The 15,473-nt window shown below is 50.1% G+C and overlaps 1 protein-coding gene across 1 annotated transcript in view; it reads left to right on the forward strand.

Moving 5' to 3' along the window:
- The window catches only part of RNF152 (ring finger protein 152), a 64,975-nt gene that overhangs the window by 359 nt on the left and 49,143 nt on the right, over positions 1–15,473 (forward strand). The window lies entirely within an intron of this gene.

Consider the following 15,473-nt stretch of genomic DNA (forward strand, 5'->3'; position numbering starts at 1 on the left):
CGGGCGGGCGGGTGGTCGTCTGGACAGGCGGGCAGGTGCAGTGGTGTTTCTGCAGGAACAAGGTGTGAGGGAGGGTGGATCTTCTCTTCTGGACAACAAAAGGTGCTTTCTGACTGAAGTATGGAGTAAGCAGGACTTGTAGGGGGGAGGATTAGAGTGGTTGGTGGAGAGGGGCTTTGGAATTTATTTGGCAGGAAGCCACTGATGACGTGGGGCCTGGGGAGGACGAGGTGTGGAGTTGTGCTCTCAGAAGCTTAATCTGGCTGGGCAATGAGTGTGGATTGGTGGGAGGACGAAGGTGGGGAGGCCAGTGGGGGCCAGAGCACAGGCGGGGAGATGGACTCCAGGAGAGGGGCCGCGGGAGTGGGGGCTGCGCATGAGCACGGGAGGCGTTCCAGAGCCAGAACCAGTGGGATTTCAAAGACCGATTGAATGAGGGGTGAGAGGGAAACAGGTTCTCAAGTCTGAGGTCCTGGGTGAAGAAGGGTGGTAACAAATGTAAAACTGCAGGGGAAGCACCGACGTGGGACACATCAGGAGTCCACTTTGGAAATTTAGCAGCGAGGTCAGACCCGCCACTTGGAGGGTAACCCACATCCGCGTGGTCATCACGAGTCTGAGGCTGAACCGTGTCGCCAGTGGGAGAGAGACCCTCTCGAGGGCTGGCTGCGAGAGGACAGAGGTCAAAAGAGTGGTGGGAACAAGGGAAACGTTTCCTGAGCAGAGGGCGCTTGAATGTGTTGAAAACGGAAGTGGTTTGTGACTCCGTGTTGGCGCTTCCCTGGTGGCTCGGTGGTAAAGCATCCGCCTGCAGTGCAGGACTTCAGGTCGTCACACAGCTTGGTTTCTGTGTGTTACTCCCAGACTGGTTACGATCTCCTCTAGATTTAAAATGTTTTACAGACTGTGCATGAGGGTTGCTATCTATGGGACCCTGCCTGGAATACGGGGAACCTGGTTGGAAGACCCTTTCCTCATCTGAGCCGGGTCACTCTGGCCAGCATGCGTGTGTGCTCAGTCGCGTCTGACTCTCTGGGACCCCATGGACTGTAGCCCACCAGGCTTCTGTCCATGGGATTTTCTGGGCAAGAATCCTGGAGTGGGTTGCCATTTCCTCTTCCAGGGGATCTTTCCAACACAGGGATCCTGCGTTGGCAGGTGGATTCTTTACCACTGCCCCGGTTGGGAACCTCACCAACCCCTGGCTTGCGGCCAGCCAACCTGCTTGCTCTTGTGTTCAATCCTGTCCTTCTGTTCTATTCTTCTGGGCTTCCCAGGTGGCACTAGTGGTAAAGAACCCACTTGCCAACGCAGGAGATGCCAGAGACGCGGGATGATCCTCTGGAGAAGGAAATGGCAGCCCATTCCAGTATTCTTGCCTGGAGAATCCCAGGGACAGAGGAGCCTGGTGGGCTGCCGTCCCTGGGGCCACGAGGAGTCGGACACAGCTGCGCACACACACTTTCTGTTCCTCTATTCTACTCCACCCTGTCATTCAAACTATAACTCTACCTTTAGTTCCCTGCTCAGATCCCTTCACTGAATCCCCAATTATTATTTAAGTCTGTGTGCTCAGTTGTGTCTGACTCTTTGTGGCCCCATGGACGGTAGGTCTCCAGGCTCTTTGGTCCATGGGATTCTCCAGGCAAGAGCACTGGAGTGAGTTGCCATTTCCTTCTCCAGGGCATCTTCCCGATCCAGAGATCGAACTTGTGTCTCTTGCCTCTCTTGCATTGGCAGGTGGGTTCTTTACTGACTGCGCCCCTGGAAGCCTTGGTCATGGCCCCTAAAAATGACCTTTACTGCCTTCTGTGTCTGTCAGACCTAGTGCAGGTCCTGGGCATGGCCAGCTGCGGGCTCTCTGAGGGCTGGGTCCACCTTATTCTTCTTTGCATTCTGATGACCTAACTTACTCTTTTTTTGACCAGTAAATATGAGTGGGAACTATTACGCCTTTAACTAGTCCTCAGTCTCATTAGGGATTGCAGAGATCTAACTTTTTTTGTATTTCCCGTGCCCTTTTGGATGTCTTCATGGACGCTGGTTGATTAAGGGCAGTGCCCTCTTTGGGGACACTGCATCTTGACAGCCCATCTTGTGTCTGCACTCAGAAGTGTAACGTGTCGGTTACTACCTTTGACTTCGTTTTTACTTGTCTACTGTTGGAAAGACGTGGTGACTGTCTTGATAGAGTCTTCTCCTGACGTGCTGTTATGTTGTGGCTGCAAGGACAGTCTCAGGGCACACTGCCACGAACTTTTTGTTCAACCCAGGGGTTTTCCCTTTGGGTTTAAGGTAAGATGTTGAGTTAGGTTTTCAGGGAACAAAATAGACTTAGAGCCCAAGTGCGTGCAAATAGTAGTAGAAGCATGAAATTCATATTTATATTTCTAAAATTAACTTAATCAGACAAAATTCATTTAGTATGGTATGAAAAATGGTTGTGAATAAACAGAATGAAACTATGCTTATTAAGATAGATTAGGAAAATACTTTGGGGAGTAAAGCAGCTTTAATTTTCCTTTCCTGAGGTTTGTTTACTAATAGAATCTTGGCTCCATCAGTCTCAAAAAACTCCTAGCAGGTAGTACTGATTAACTGGAATCTGCTGGTTCAGGCTCTGGCCTATTTCATTTTCTCAGAAAACAAGCCCACTTTCTCTGGGTTATGGAGAAAGCATTTTTACTCCTTCAGAGAATGTTCAGTGGGCTGATGCGCATAACTCACTTCTGAATAGTGAGAATTTAGTATGTTGGAAGAGGAGGAGCGAGTGGGGGCGCTGGCCCCAGTGCTGTGAGAGCTAAGGCCTGCCAGTCTTTTAAGTATGGAGATTGCAAAATTTTGGGTAATTAAATATCTTTGAATTGGATTTGTGCTTTTATAAGTGAAAAAATTGCTACTATGTACTTCAGTTAAATTCAGTCGCTCAGTCATGTCCAACTCTTTGCAGCTCCATGGACTGCAGCACACCAGGCCTCCCTGTCCATCACCAACTCCCAGAGTTTACTCAAACTCACGTCCATTGAGTCAGTGATGCCATCCAACCATCTCATCCTCTTTCGTCCCCTTCTCCTCTCGACTTCAGTCTTTCCCAGCATCAGGGTCTTTTCAGATGAGTCAGTTCTTTGCATCAGGTGGCCAAAGTATTGGAGTTTCAGCTTCAGAATCAGTCCTTCCAATGAATTTGGACTGATTTCCTTTAGGATGGACTGGTTGGATCTCCTTGCAATCCAAGGGACTCTCAAGAATCTTCTCCAATACCACGGTTCAAAAGCATCAGTTCTTTGGTGCTCAGCTTTTTTTATAGTCCAACTCTCACATCCATACATGACTACTGGAAAAACCATAGCTTTGACTAGACGGACCTTTGTTGGCAAAGTAATCTCTCTGCTTTTTAATATACTGTCTAGGTTGGTCATAGTTTTTCTTCCAAGGAGTAAGCGTCTTTTAATTTCATGGCTGCAGTCACCATCTGCAGTGCTTTTGGAGCCCAGAAAAACAAAGTCAGCCACTGTTTCCACTGTTTCCCCATCTATTTGCCATGAAATGATGGGACCGGATGCCATGATCTTAGTTTTCTGAATGTTGAGTTTTAAGCCAACTTTTTCACTCTCCTCTTTCACTTTCACCAAGAGGCTCTTTAGTTCCTCTTCACTTTCTGCCATAAGGGTGGTGTCATCTGCATATCTGAGGTGATTGATATTTCTCCCCGCAATCTTGATTCCAGCTTGTGCTTCTTCCAGCCCAGCGTTTCTCATGATGTACTCTGCATAGAAGTTAAATAATCAGGGTGACAATATACAGCCTTGACTACTCCTTTCCCTGTTTGGAAGCAGTCTGTTGCTCCATGTCCAGGTCTAACTCTTGCTTCTTGACCTGCACACAGGTTTCTCAGGAGGCAGGTCAGGTGCTCTGACTGTGTACTTGGCAGTCACTGAATCTAGTGTCTTGTCAAACTCAAGTCACCCAGTGTGATCCTCACAGTAATATAGGAGCAGGTTTTGTCCCCATTTTTTGGATGACCAAACTGAGGCACAGAGAGATTTAGCATCTTGCTCAAAGCTGTGTATCAAGTACAGAATGGAAACTCAGCCAGTAGCATCAGTGTGCCAGTGCATGATAATACACTGATCTTGCAAAACTTCACAGTATTGAAAAGTACAAATAAAAAGCAATTGCTGCCGGGACTTCCTGCTGGTCCGGTGTTATTTAAGTCTCCCAGGTTAAGACTTTGCCTTCCAATGCAGGCAGCTCAATCCCTGGTCAGGGAAGTAAAAATCCCACATGCCAAAAAACCCGAACATGAAACAGAAGCAATATTGTAACAAATTCAATAGAAACCTTAAAAATGGTCCACATAAAAAAAATCTAAAAAAAGAAAAAATAACTGCTATTAGAAGCAAAATATACTGAAAACAAGCATCTTCAGTGGACATAATATTAAATATGAAATGCTAAAAATCTAGTTTTCATTTCAGTTACCCTGTGCTCTGGTCAGGATAGAATTATAATTTATCTTATTATGATAGAATTTATCTTATTATTGCCATTTTGTTTCTATACCAGAAATTCATCCCAGGCTTATAGTGCAGTGAGTAGCTGCTGAATTATGTGACAGTTGAGGATATTGAGGTTATTTTGAGGGAAGTCTCCTCTGGTGGAATAGTCAATGCTTTCCCGACGTAGGACAAGCTAGAGAGAAAGGAGGCCTGATTATGGATTTGTAACATATGATGGAAATGAGTAGGTTTTCAGCAGTGTTTTGGCGATTAAAAGTCAGACTGCTGAGAATTCATTCAGAAATGTTAACCATATGTATCAAGGTCATTAGCAATATTTCTTGGCTCTGGTATTAAGTTTTTTTTAAAATAAATGTTCATATCTAGCATGCTGTTCTATGAATCCCCCTTCTGAATGTCGGGGGACACCAACTGATTTGCTGCCCTCCTGACCTCAAGACCCTTTTCTGGAAGCTCCCTCATGAAAACTTTTGCCTTTTGCCACGAACACTTCACGGTGAAAGGGGCTTACGCCCTCCCGAGTAAACGGTTTCCATTTTATACTCAGGAGAATCTGGGTCTACATGGGGTGAGTTGATAGCCTGAGGTCACTGCGATTCAGAGACGGCGTGAGTGAGCCCCGATGGGACATTCAGGCTGTGTGGCTCAGGCCGCGCTGCAGGAATCACCTGATGCCTGCTCCGGCCGTCCAGCCCTTCCTTCTGACCTTCTGCTGTCGGAGTACCACAGACCCCCAACGGGCGCACTCTCGCCCCGCCGCCTGCTGGCCTTGGTTTACCATTAGAGATTCATTCCTTGTGGTGTGGAGAAGACGGCATGAGCTGGTTCCTGTGGACTTGGAGCTGTATCCCTGCTCCGCTCCTTGTGATCAGCCTTGTGATCCCAGCAGGTCACTCCGCGTTCTCATCTCTCGGGGGCGCTTCTGTGCAGGTTCATACTGATAACCCAGTGCATGACCCACGTAAGGTGCTGGGTGGTGCTCTCAGTGTTATGGACGTGTTAGCTCACCCATTCTCCCAACAAGGCCGAGGGAGGAATCGGAAGCGGGCAGAGAAATTTAATCATGTGTTTGAGACCGACAATCAGTATAAATTAGTTGTTTGTTCCTTATGGGTTTTATGCCCATGAAAGTGAAAGTTGCTCAGTCGTCTCTCTTTGTGACCCCACAGACTATACAGTCCATGGAATTCTCCAGGCCAGAAAACTGGAGTGGGTAGCCTTTCCCTTCTCCAGGGAATCTTCCCAACTCAGGGATCAAACCCAGGTCTCCTGCATTGCAGGCAGATTCTTTACCAGCTGAGCCACAAAATCCTTTGCTAAAACATGAGTGCCCTTGGGTAGGGTTACACATTCACCTCCATAAGGGTGTAGTAGCTAACCCTGTGATTCAGGCTTCTACCAACCCCTCTGAGAAGCAGGTGCAGGGCTTGGGGGAGGAGAGTGGAGGGGTCAGACGGAGGGAAGGTGAGAAAGAGGATGCAGGGAGTAATGTGGTCGGGCTGGTACAGGCTCTGCTGAGACTTGAGGATGGGTGGTGGAGGAGTAAGGGGAGCTTCAAAGCAAGGCAGATCCAGAAAGGACCCAGAAAGGTGGGGGGTGCTCGGTTCCAGCTGGGCCTTTTCCTGGGGTGGAGCTGGTCCCTTACTTTGGCCTGACTTGTTTCTCTCTTGGAACTGAGTAAGTGAGGCCTGCAAACTTTCTGATGGGAAGATAGGACTTTGATCCTTTCCATTTCTTGGTTAAACTTAAAAGAAGTCTTCTTCTCTCCACATCCTTGAAAGAAAGGAGAGATGAGTGATGTCCTGAAGCAGGATCTCCAGGCAGTGGCTCTGAGGAGACACACGGGCGCGACTTTGGGGGGACGGCAGGGGTGTGAAGGGGCCGCGCCAGTGGTGAAGAAGCGGGGGTAAGGAACAGCTGGGTTGAGGAGGGGGTTTGTTCTCATCCTTGGGTAGAAGAGACCAGAGCAGGTGAGAGCACTTGGTGGAGACGGGCTCTGTGGGAGGTGAGCAGACGTGGACAGGAAGACTTTTTAAACTGCCGTTGCTTGTGTGTGTTTGCAAGAATAAATCCCATCCTCAGAGGCTGTGATCGGTAAAGCTTGTTTGGAGTGCACAGGCCACGCTGCAGCTGCAGTGAAGTCTGGCCACTGAAGGCTTCCTGCTGTGCTGTCTACACCCCACCCCACCCCAGCTGTATAATCCTGAAAGCAGGGGACTCGTGTTAGCTGCGGGTCCAGTAAGGTGCTAGTTCCGTATTTTCAGTTCTTTCTTTCCAGGACAGGCTTGAGAGGGGTGGAAGGATGTGGTAGGAAGGACAGATGGCGATGCGGGACTTGAGCTGGCGAACGTGCCCACCTTTTCCCTCCTGAGTTGAACTGAGAAGGCACAAGCTCAGCGTGTAAGTCTGTATCACGGAACACAGATGCTTGCCATGAAGCCCAGTTACACGACTGCTGTCGTGGCTTCCTGTCCAAAGGTGCTTCTGCTTATACACGTTCCCGTTTTGTCTTTATTTCATGGTTCCTTGTATTGTTAGCAGTTGAAAATTTGAGAGAAATTTCGCGTTTCTGTGGATTTCCCTCATTAGAATTTTGTGGTGATGGAAATGGTTAAGACTGGAGTTCCTTGAACTAGTCCTTCCTACAAAGAAATGGAGAACTTAGAATATTCCTAGAACACACAAGCTTAACCAAGATGTTCAGTCGCTCAGTCGTGTCCAACTCTTTGTGACCCCATGAATTGCAGCACGCCAGGCCTCCCTGTCCATCACCAACTCCCGGAGTTCGAACACTTAGTCTCACGTCCATTGAGTCAGTGATGCCATCCAGCCATCTCATCCTCTGTCATCCCCTTCTCCTCCTGCCCCCAATCCCTCCCAGCATCAGAGTCTTTTCCATTGAGTCAACTCTTCACATGAGGTGGCCAAAGTACTGGAGTTTCAGCTTTAGCATCATTCCTTCCAAAGAAAACCAAGATGTTAGAATGTTCTAAAAACCTTTTCTGAGAACCTGACATGCTTATGAAAGGTTGTTTTTATGAACAATGGATGCTTTTCAGTTTTTCTGTTTAATCATTAAAGTGGGAACCCTAAGAAACTCAAGAATGGGCAACTCTTTGCCTGCTTTTCAGTCCCTTGGGAAGAGGGCTGTGTGCCCTTTCTGTGGAGCCGCCCGGAGCGCCTGGTCCTGACTGTCCTGCCCCGCACCGTTCCTCTGCGTAACCGCAAGGCAAAATACGCTGCATGCATCTCATCCATTTAGCAGACAACTTGGAAGGTGCTTCTAAAGCCCATGCTTATCCTGGTCACCTGAGGTGGCCTCTCTGGATGCCCAGGGCAGTGGGTGCCCTGCAGGGTCAGCTAAGGGTGTCTGGGCTGGACTGCCCTCTGTCCTGAGGTCTCCAAGCTGACACGAGCAGGCATGGCTGCTCTCGAGACATTGAATAAACGGGGAAGAAAAGAGACAAGTTAGAAAATATTTGGCAAATGCTTCTCCCTGGGAGCAACACCCCTGAACATAGCAAAGATAGATGCTGTGAACCGAAGGCGACACTTGGGTGAAGGCCGACCTCTAGGGTCAGGAGCTCACTCTGAGGGCCTGTGCCGGCTGCAGGTGAGGTGGAGGGAAAGGACACCCAGCATGGCGCGTGATCCTGTTACCAGGAGTCTCCTTGGAAGAGTTTATGAAAGAGAGCCCGGGGCATCCAGAATGCCCCCCAGGGGCTCGCTAAGTTCTGAGTAGGTGAGGGAAAATGATTTAATGTAGTGTTTGTTTTAGCTAGGGTATGACCTGAAGGTTAAATTTACATAACAATAGAGTGTATTTTTGTGTGTTTTCACAGTACCTAGGAGAAATCACCGGAGAAGGCAATGGCACCCCACTCCAGTCCTCTTGCCTGGAAATTCCCATGGATGGAGGAGCCTGGTGGGCTGCAGTCCATGGGGTCACTAAGAGCCGGGCACGACTGAGCGACTTCACTTTCACTTTTCACTTTCATGCATTGGAGAAGGAAATGGCAACCCACTCCAGTGTTCTTGCCTGGAGAATCCCAGGGACGGGGGAGCCTGGTGGGCTGCCGTCTATGGGGTCACACAGAGTCGGACATGACTAAAGCGACTTAGCAGCAGCAGCAGCAGCAGCAGAGAAATCGCATTCACTGGACATTCGCAACTATTCTAAGGGGTTGAGGAACATTTAGGAACATTATCTTATAATTTAAGCGATTACCATGAGTTGCAATTGTTATTTTTGTTTTTTTTTAATTTTTTTTGTTTTTTTATTGTTATTTTTTTTGTTATTTTTGTATGTCAGTGGCATCAGGGTTTATTTGAGCCAAGTCCCGACCTGAATGGTCGGGACTGGTGCTGTGGGGAGTCCCGGCTGCTTTGCATGAACTCATCCCTGCAGAAGGGTCGACAGAAGAGCTGTGGGGAGTGGACACACTCTCTCCTTAAAATGAAAAACGCCGACAGCTACAAAACCTCTTGCTTCCAAGTATCTCTTTGCCCTCGTTTCTGCTGCCAGGAAGCAACAATAAAAGCCAGTTGGAGCTGGGATTGTTTGTCATCTCTTTGCTTTTGTAACACATGGGTGACTCTTGAGTTCCCCCTCTAAAGATTATCCCTTGCTGATTTAAAATCGGAAACAGGCTTGCTTCATAAACCCATTAGCTAGTGAGTAGACAGCTAGGTGTTCTCTCCAGCACGTGGTTGCCATGTTTGAATGCTTGATGGAGAAAAAAGCTCCCTGACAGTCAGAGCTTTGAAAAAATGCACAAAACCCCTTGCCCGTCTCTTCCTCTCCACTTGTAAGGGTCCTGAGTCAATGTGGCACAAGCCCCTGGGTCTGTGGTCTGCTTTGGCTTTGAACACGTTTGTCATGGCACATTCGTCAGTTGCAAAGGTTAGGGACTGCCTCTCTGCGGCCCTGCTGTGGGTGCGGGGGCCGGTCATGGAAGAGCCAGAGCCGCTGCCCTGGAGAAGCAGTTCGTGGATTTGACGGGGAGACCCACACGTGCCCTCAGTGTCAGTGAGAGTGGAGTTGCTCAGTCGTGTCCGACTCTGTGACCCCATTGACTGTACAGTCCGTGGGATTCTCCAGGCCAGAATACTGGAGTGGGGAGCCTTTCGCTTCTCCAGGGCATCTTCCCAACAAGGGATTGAACCCAGGTCTCCCGCATTGCAGGCGGATTCTTTCCCAGCTGAGCCACCAGGGAAGCCCCAGTGTCAACAGTAAGCTGTGAGTGGTTGACGACGGGAATGAACGTAGCACTGCAGGAGCAGAAAGTGGGGGAGGGGAGGGATACCCAAGGGGGTCTCGGGAGCCCTCCTGGGAGGAGAGGCGGAGAACAACAGGTTCGTAGTCTGGAGAAGCCAGAGTGTGGGGAAGATGGAGAAGCTGGAAGTGAACCAAGCTGCCCGAGGGCCTGCAGACCTCGGCAGGCATGTGGGCCTACTGCCCGGTCGTAAGGAGTAAGTCGGATATTCAAAGCTGAGGGTGGCATGATCAGAGAGTCCACAGCATGGGCAACGGGGCAGAAAGTGTGGTGTGTGTCCTGGCTCTGCTATGTTCTTGGCCTGTAACTTGGGCAAGTGCATCGCATGTCTGCTGACTCGCCTTGTCCTGCAGTATGGGGACCCTGAGGGCGCCTTCCGTGGATTGTCCCCAGGGTTAAGGCAGCATCATATTAAAGCTTTGGCGTGGAGGAGCACTCCCGAGGGCTGCCTGGGGTCTGACTTGCCACTGAGGACCAGCATGCAGGGTGGGGGGGAGTGAGGGGGAGATTGGAGATGGGGGAATCCAGTTTTTGGGCTTTCAGGGTGGTCTGGACCGCAGTTCCCAGGGAGATGTGCCCTGTGGGACCTTGGTCTCTGAGTTCCTTTGGGGGCACATGGTCAGAAGCATCCCTGCTTCTCCACCCTGGTCAGGGTGTGAACCCTGGTGCTGGCGCAGGAGCAGACCTAGGTGACGTTCTAGGAGGCAGCATAACCTGGGCTGCAGGAAGCTTTGGAAACTTCATATTATCTTGTCTTTTGGACCACAGGGTTTGTTCCAGCTCCCAGTTGTTCCAGCAGGGATGTATGTAATTGACTCTCAGCTAGCCAGCCTTCCTTGCAAACTAAAAGAAAGCTCTCATTTTTAGAGTTTTATGGAGGTTTCTTTCAGGAGGACAGATACCACCTAGATATTTGCCTTAAGTTTAAAATGAGTTGCCTTGGAAATTCATCGGACTGTACATCTAGACTCGAATGTGGAGAAAACTCTTTTTTCTGAGGCGCCGAAGTATTAGTCCCTCCTGAACCTCTCTGAGGCAATAGAGATGCTAAGAACTAGATTCTGCAATGAAATGGAGGCTGCTGGCAGGGGATTATTTAGGACTTGGGTTTAGACAGTTTGCAAAACAATTCGGCAAAGTCTCTGAGGCAGTGGGGGAAAAGAGTATTGCTTTTTTGTGCTGCCAACCAGGTCTGTCACATGGATTAGTAATTTAGATAGGAACAGCCGTGAATCATCGCTCAGCGTTTCACATTTAATTTTATCCTGAAAGCAATTTCCCTTTCAAATTCTCGAGCTGTAGTTATCATTAATGAATTAAACATTATGAAACCCAGAGAACTACTAATTCATTTTGAAATAAGTAGACATTTAAATCTGAAAAAGAAACCTTAAATTTCCTTCAGTGGTGTTTAATATTTTCAAGCTGACAAGATGGGGAGCGAGGGCACTTCGCAGAGGAAATTTCTCGGGGTGGTGAGTGGTGACTCCTGAGGTCTCTGTGCCTGACATCTTGGCCACGGGTTTGGGGGTGGGAAAGGCACGTTTTCTCGGTGACCAGTGACGGGTGTTTTCCAGAGGGGGAGGATTATACTACATGGAAGAGTCCGCTGATTGGAGTCAGAGCTCTCCACCCAGCTCTTCTGCCCAGTGCTTTGTGGCATAACCCTCTCGTTTCCTGGGGCGCCTGCCAGCCCGCTGCATCCCTGCCATCTCTGCTCTTGTTCCGTGATGCTTTGGGGAAGGGGCCGGTCCGTCCAGTCATCACGGGCTGTTGGACGCGGGTCTGTGGTCCCCCAGCCTCTCACTCCCTGAGGCCTGGCTTGCTCAGGGTGATGGTTGGGGAAGGGCCCTCTGCTTGCGCAGACGCTTCTGAAGACAGCGAAGCCCCGAATGAGACAGAAGGCCAGGGTTCTTACGTGCTTGGGCTTTCTCCTCAGAGACCCTCGACCAATCTGGTCAAAGAATCAGCGGATCGTGTCCGCAGCAGTGCTGTCTGAACGACTGAAACAGATGAAGGTCCACTTTCCAAGGTCAACAGATCTGATTCCCTTTGGAACTTTCGTTTGACCCCATCTTTTTTTTTTTTTAAGATGGAATTTAGAGCTTTTTTCTTACCCCCACTCCCCATGCCCACTCCCATGCCTTTTGCTTTGTTAACTGACCTTCTTTGCAGGGTGGTCATTGCATTTGTGATCTTGTGTGAGCCTCAGTTTCCTTGCATATAAAATGGGAGTGATAATACTTTCCCTCCTTCCCTGTTGTATGAAGATTACACCAGATCGTGGCTGTGAAAACACCCATTAGGGTCCTTCTGTAAGCATGTGAGCAGGGAAGGGACTGAGGGCCGGGATGCAGGAGGCAGGGCTTTGGCTCAAATGGGGAGGAATGAAACCTTTCATTTCTGTCGCTCCCCCCCTCCCTGCTCCTTCCCCTCCTCGGGGCCTGAGTTAGATGGTCTAGGTTCTTAGGGGAAGGAAGGCTCCTTCCAGGGATGCTGGGCCTTGTCTGTCTCCCTCCAGTTCAGCCAGGTAGCCGGCCACACTATGAAAGGCGTTCCTGGTCACAAACACGTACAGCCAGGTTATATCCCAATCAACCCATCGTACGTCAGAAATATCATAGTAAAAAGTGGTTTGAATACACCCAACCTGCTGAACACCGTAGCTCAGCCTCGCCCACCTTAGACATGCTCAGAACACTTCCATGAGCCCACCGTTGGGCAAAACCGTTTCACACAGAGCCTCTCCCTTCTCCAGAGCATCTCCCTGACCCAGGGATGGAACCTGGGTCTCCTGCATGGCCGGCAGACTCTTTACCATCTGAGCTACCAGGGGAGCCCCACACAAAACCTATTTTGTAATAAAGTTTTGACTGTCTCATGTGATTTATTGAATGCTGTACTGAGAGTGAAAAGCAGAATGGCTGTCTGGGTACAGAGTGACTGCTTGCCCTTGGTCGCGTGGCTGACGTGCAGCCGTGCTCAGCGTCACTGCCTGGCACCATGAGAGCCGACCGGGAATTGCTCGCTTGGGGAAAGAGCAAATCCAAAATCCAAAGTTTGGTTTCTCCCAAGTGCGCATTGCTTTCACTCCATTGTAAAGTCAAAAAATCCTAAATCGAACCACCCTCAGCTGGAGACCGTCTGTATTTCCTCCTTCCTCCTTGGTACTGCTTCTCAGTCAAGAGGTCTTTGTGATCCCCCAGTTGTTCGTTTCCCCTGGGCTCTCCTTTCCTAGGGCTGTTGTAACGAAGTCATACACGCTGGGTGGCTTCACACAAGAGAATCTTGTCTCGAATTTCTGGGGGCTGGGAGTCCATGTTGAAGGTGTGGGCAGGGCCACGCTTCATCTGAAACCTGTAAAGAAGGATCTTTCCTTGCCTCTTCAGGGTCTGCTATTGCCAGCAACCTTGGCTCATAGATACATCACTGATCTCTTCTTCCTCTGTCGTTACACCGCCTTCTTTCCTCATGTTTCTTCTCTTAAACACATTGGTGCTATTAGATTAGGGGTCCCCCTAATTCAGTGTGACCTCATCTTAGCTGATGACACAGGCAGCAGCCCTGTTCCCCAGTCCAGCTGCATTCTGAGCTCCCGGGCGTTGGACATCTTTTTCGGAGACACAGTTCAACTCATAACATTGCCTTCTTCCCCAGCAGACAACTTGATGCTCATTGAGGCCACAGCTTCAAGTGTGTTTCAGAGGGTGGCATATACTCCCCCTGGACAGGGATGCAGCTCAGCTTTCCAGAGCTGGGAGCTGTGATGGAGCGTCTCTGATGATTGCATCATGGAGCCCCTGGGAACGCGGTCTCTGAGAGTCATGCAGCGCTTTGGAAGCAGCTTAGGGCTTGGATCAGCACCCAGACAGCCCTCTCCTGCTCTGTTGCTGATTTCACTTAAGTCAACTAAGCCTGAAACCCAGAACTTAGATGGTACCAGTGCGAAGTACAAAAGCCCTTCCAGTTTTATTTGAAACAGTTGGTTTTATCAGAAGTGCTCAAGTGGGAATTTGAGCAAATGCCTACCCTGTCCTGCTCTGCGAGGTGGAGTGAGCTCGAGACGGCTTCTGAACGGGGCACGCAGGTGACTCGGACGCCGGGGAGCCCCAGCCCCCCTCAGTAATGGGCTCGTGTCCAAGGGGCATCAGAGCAGCCCGTGTGGCTTAGAAAGTGCCTCCCCGTCCTCTTGCACTCGGTAACTGACCCAGCATAGGGTTTCCCCAGATAGGATTCATACGTTAAGAAGGAGGCCAGGTCAGCCTCATCTGGTCCTGCTTTTGCCCCAGTCTTGCCAGCCAAACCTGAGCACATTTCTTATTAAAATGGGATCCCAGGTTCCTCGTCTCTGTGTGAAAATAGTGCAATCTGCTGCGTCATGGTGTCTACAGGCAATTAATAGACGGCCGTGTGCAGGCCCCTGGCCGATCCCAGGTAAACAGCGAGGATGAGGAGGAGGACAGTCTTCAAGAGCTCTGTCTCCACGAGTCGATAGTTAGGCTCAGACAGAGGCACTTAAGCAGGAACAAGGTCTGAAGTGCAGAGCGTTGGTTGAGAAGAAGCCGCTGATCTTTTCTTAGAGTCAGGCCCGGCCTGGAAGGAGTGCCTGGTGAGGGCCATGGGCGGAAGTCCACTTCCAGATAAACTGGAGGAGCTGCAGGAGGTTGGGACCAGGGGTGGGGTGGGAGGTAAGGGGGAGGGCGTGGCAGGGGTTGCGATAGGAGGCTGAGGGAGACAGAATTGGAGACTATTTCTAGAGTCTCCAGCATCTCAGGACAGGCTCCCTGAACTGGGGTACATGGTTGTTGTTCAGTCGCTCAGTCATGTCTGACTCTTTGCGACCCCATGGACTGCAGCAAGCCAGGCCTCCCCGTCCATCACCAACTCCCGGAGCTCGCTCAAACTCATGTCCATTGAGTCAGTGATGCCATCCAACCACCTCATCCTCTGTCGTCCCCTTCTCCTCCTGCTTCAATCTTTCCAGCATCAGGGTCTTTTCCAGTGAGTCGGGTCTTTGCATCAGGTGGCCACAGTAGTGGAGCTTCAGTCTCAGCATCCGTCCTTCCAATGAGTATTTGGAGTTGATTTCGTTTCAGAGTCACATGGTTGTAGGGACAGCAGGTCCAGGTGGCTTGAGGGACAGAGAGGCAGCCAGGAGTCCAGTGAGCTTCAGAGCCGAGGGCTAAGGAACCAAGAGAGGGTTCAGGTATAGGCAGTGGAGCCGGGGCAGGAGGTCACAGCGGAGCCAGCACTCGGAGGGGCTGGGAGGGGGTGGTCCCGGGGGGCTGTACCAACACCACCCCGGTGTCTCCACGGAGGGTGGGGCTGGTCCTGGAAACTGGGGTGGCTGGCTCGGGGGAGGGGATTCTGGCTGTGAGAAAGGAGGGTTGGGACAGACCATGTCTGGGACAGAGCATTTGCCTACCCGGCTCCACTCTGGGTTCTAGCCCTGCTTCATTTATTTCAGTAGATTTAGTAACAGTGAAGATCGCAGAAATAAAGCCAGGCTCATACCCACCACCTCAGCACATACTAGAACAGTTTGAAAAATATATATGTTTTTAACTGAAGGATAACTGCTTTACAATATTGTGGTTTCTGCCAAACATCAGCATGAATCAGCTGCAGGTGCACCCATGGCGCCTCCCGCTGGAACCTCCCTCCCACCCTCCTCCCC

Source organism: Bison bison, unplaced genomic scaffold (assembly GCF_000754665.1).
Source record: "Bison bison bison isolate TAMUID 2011002044 unplaced genomic scaffold, Bison_UMD1.0 scf7180017864349, whole genome shotgun sequence".
NCBI classification, from domain to species: Eukaryota; Metazoa; Chordata; class Mammalia; order Artiodactyla; family Bovidae; genus Bison; species Bison bison.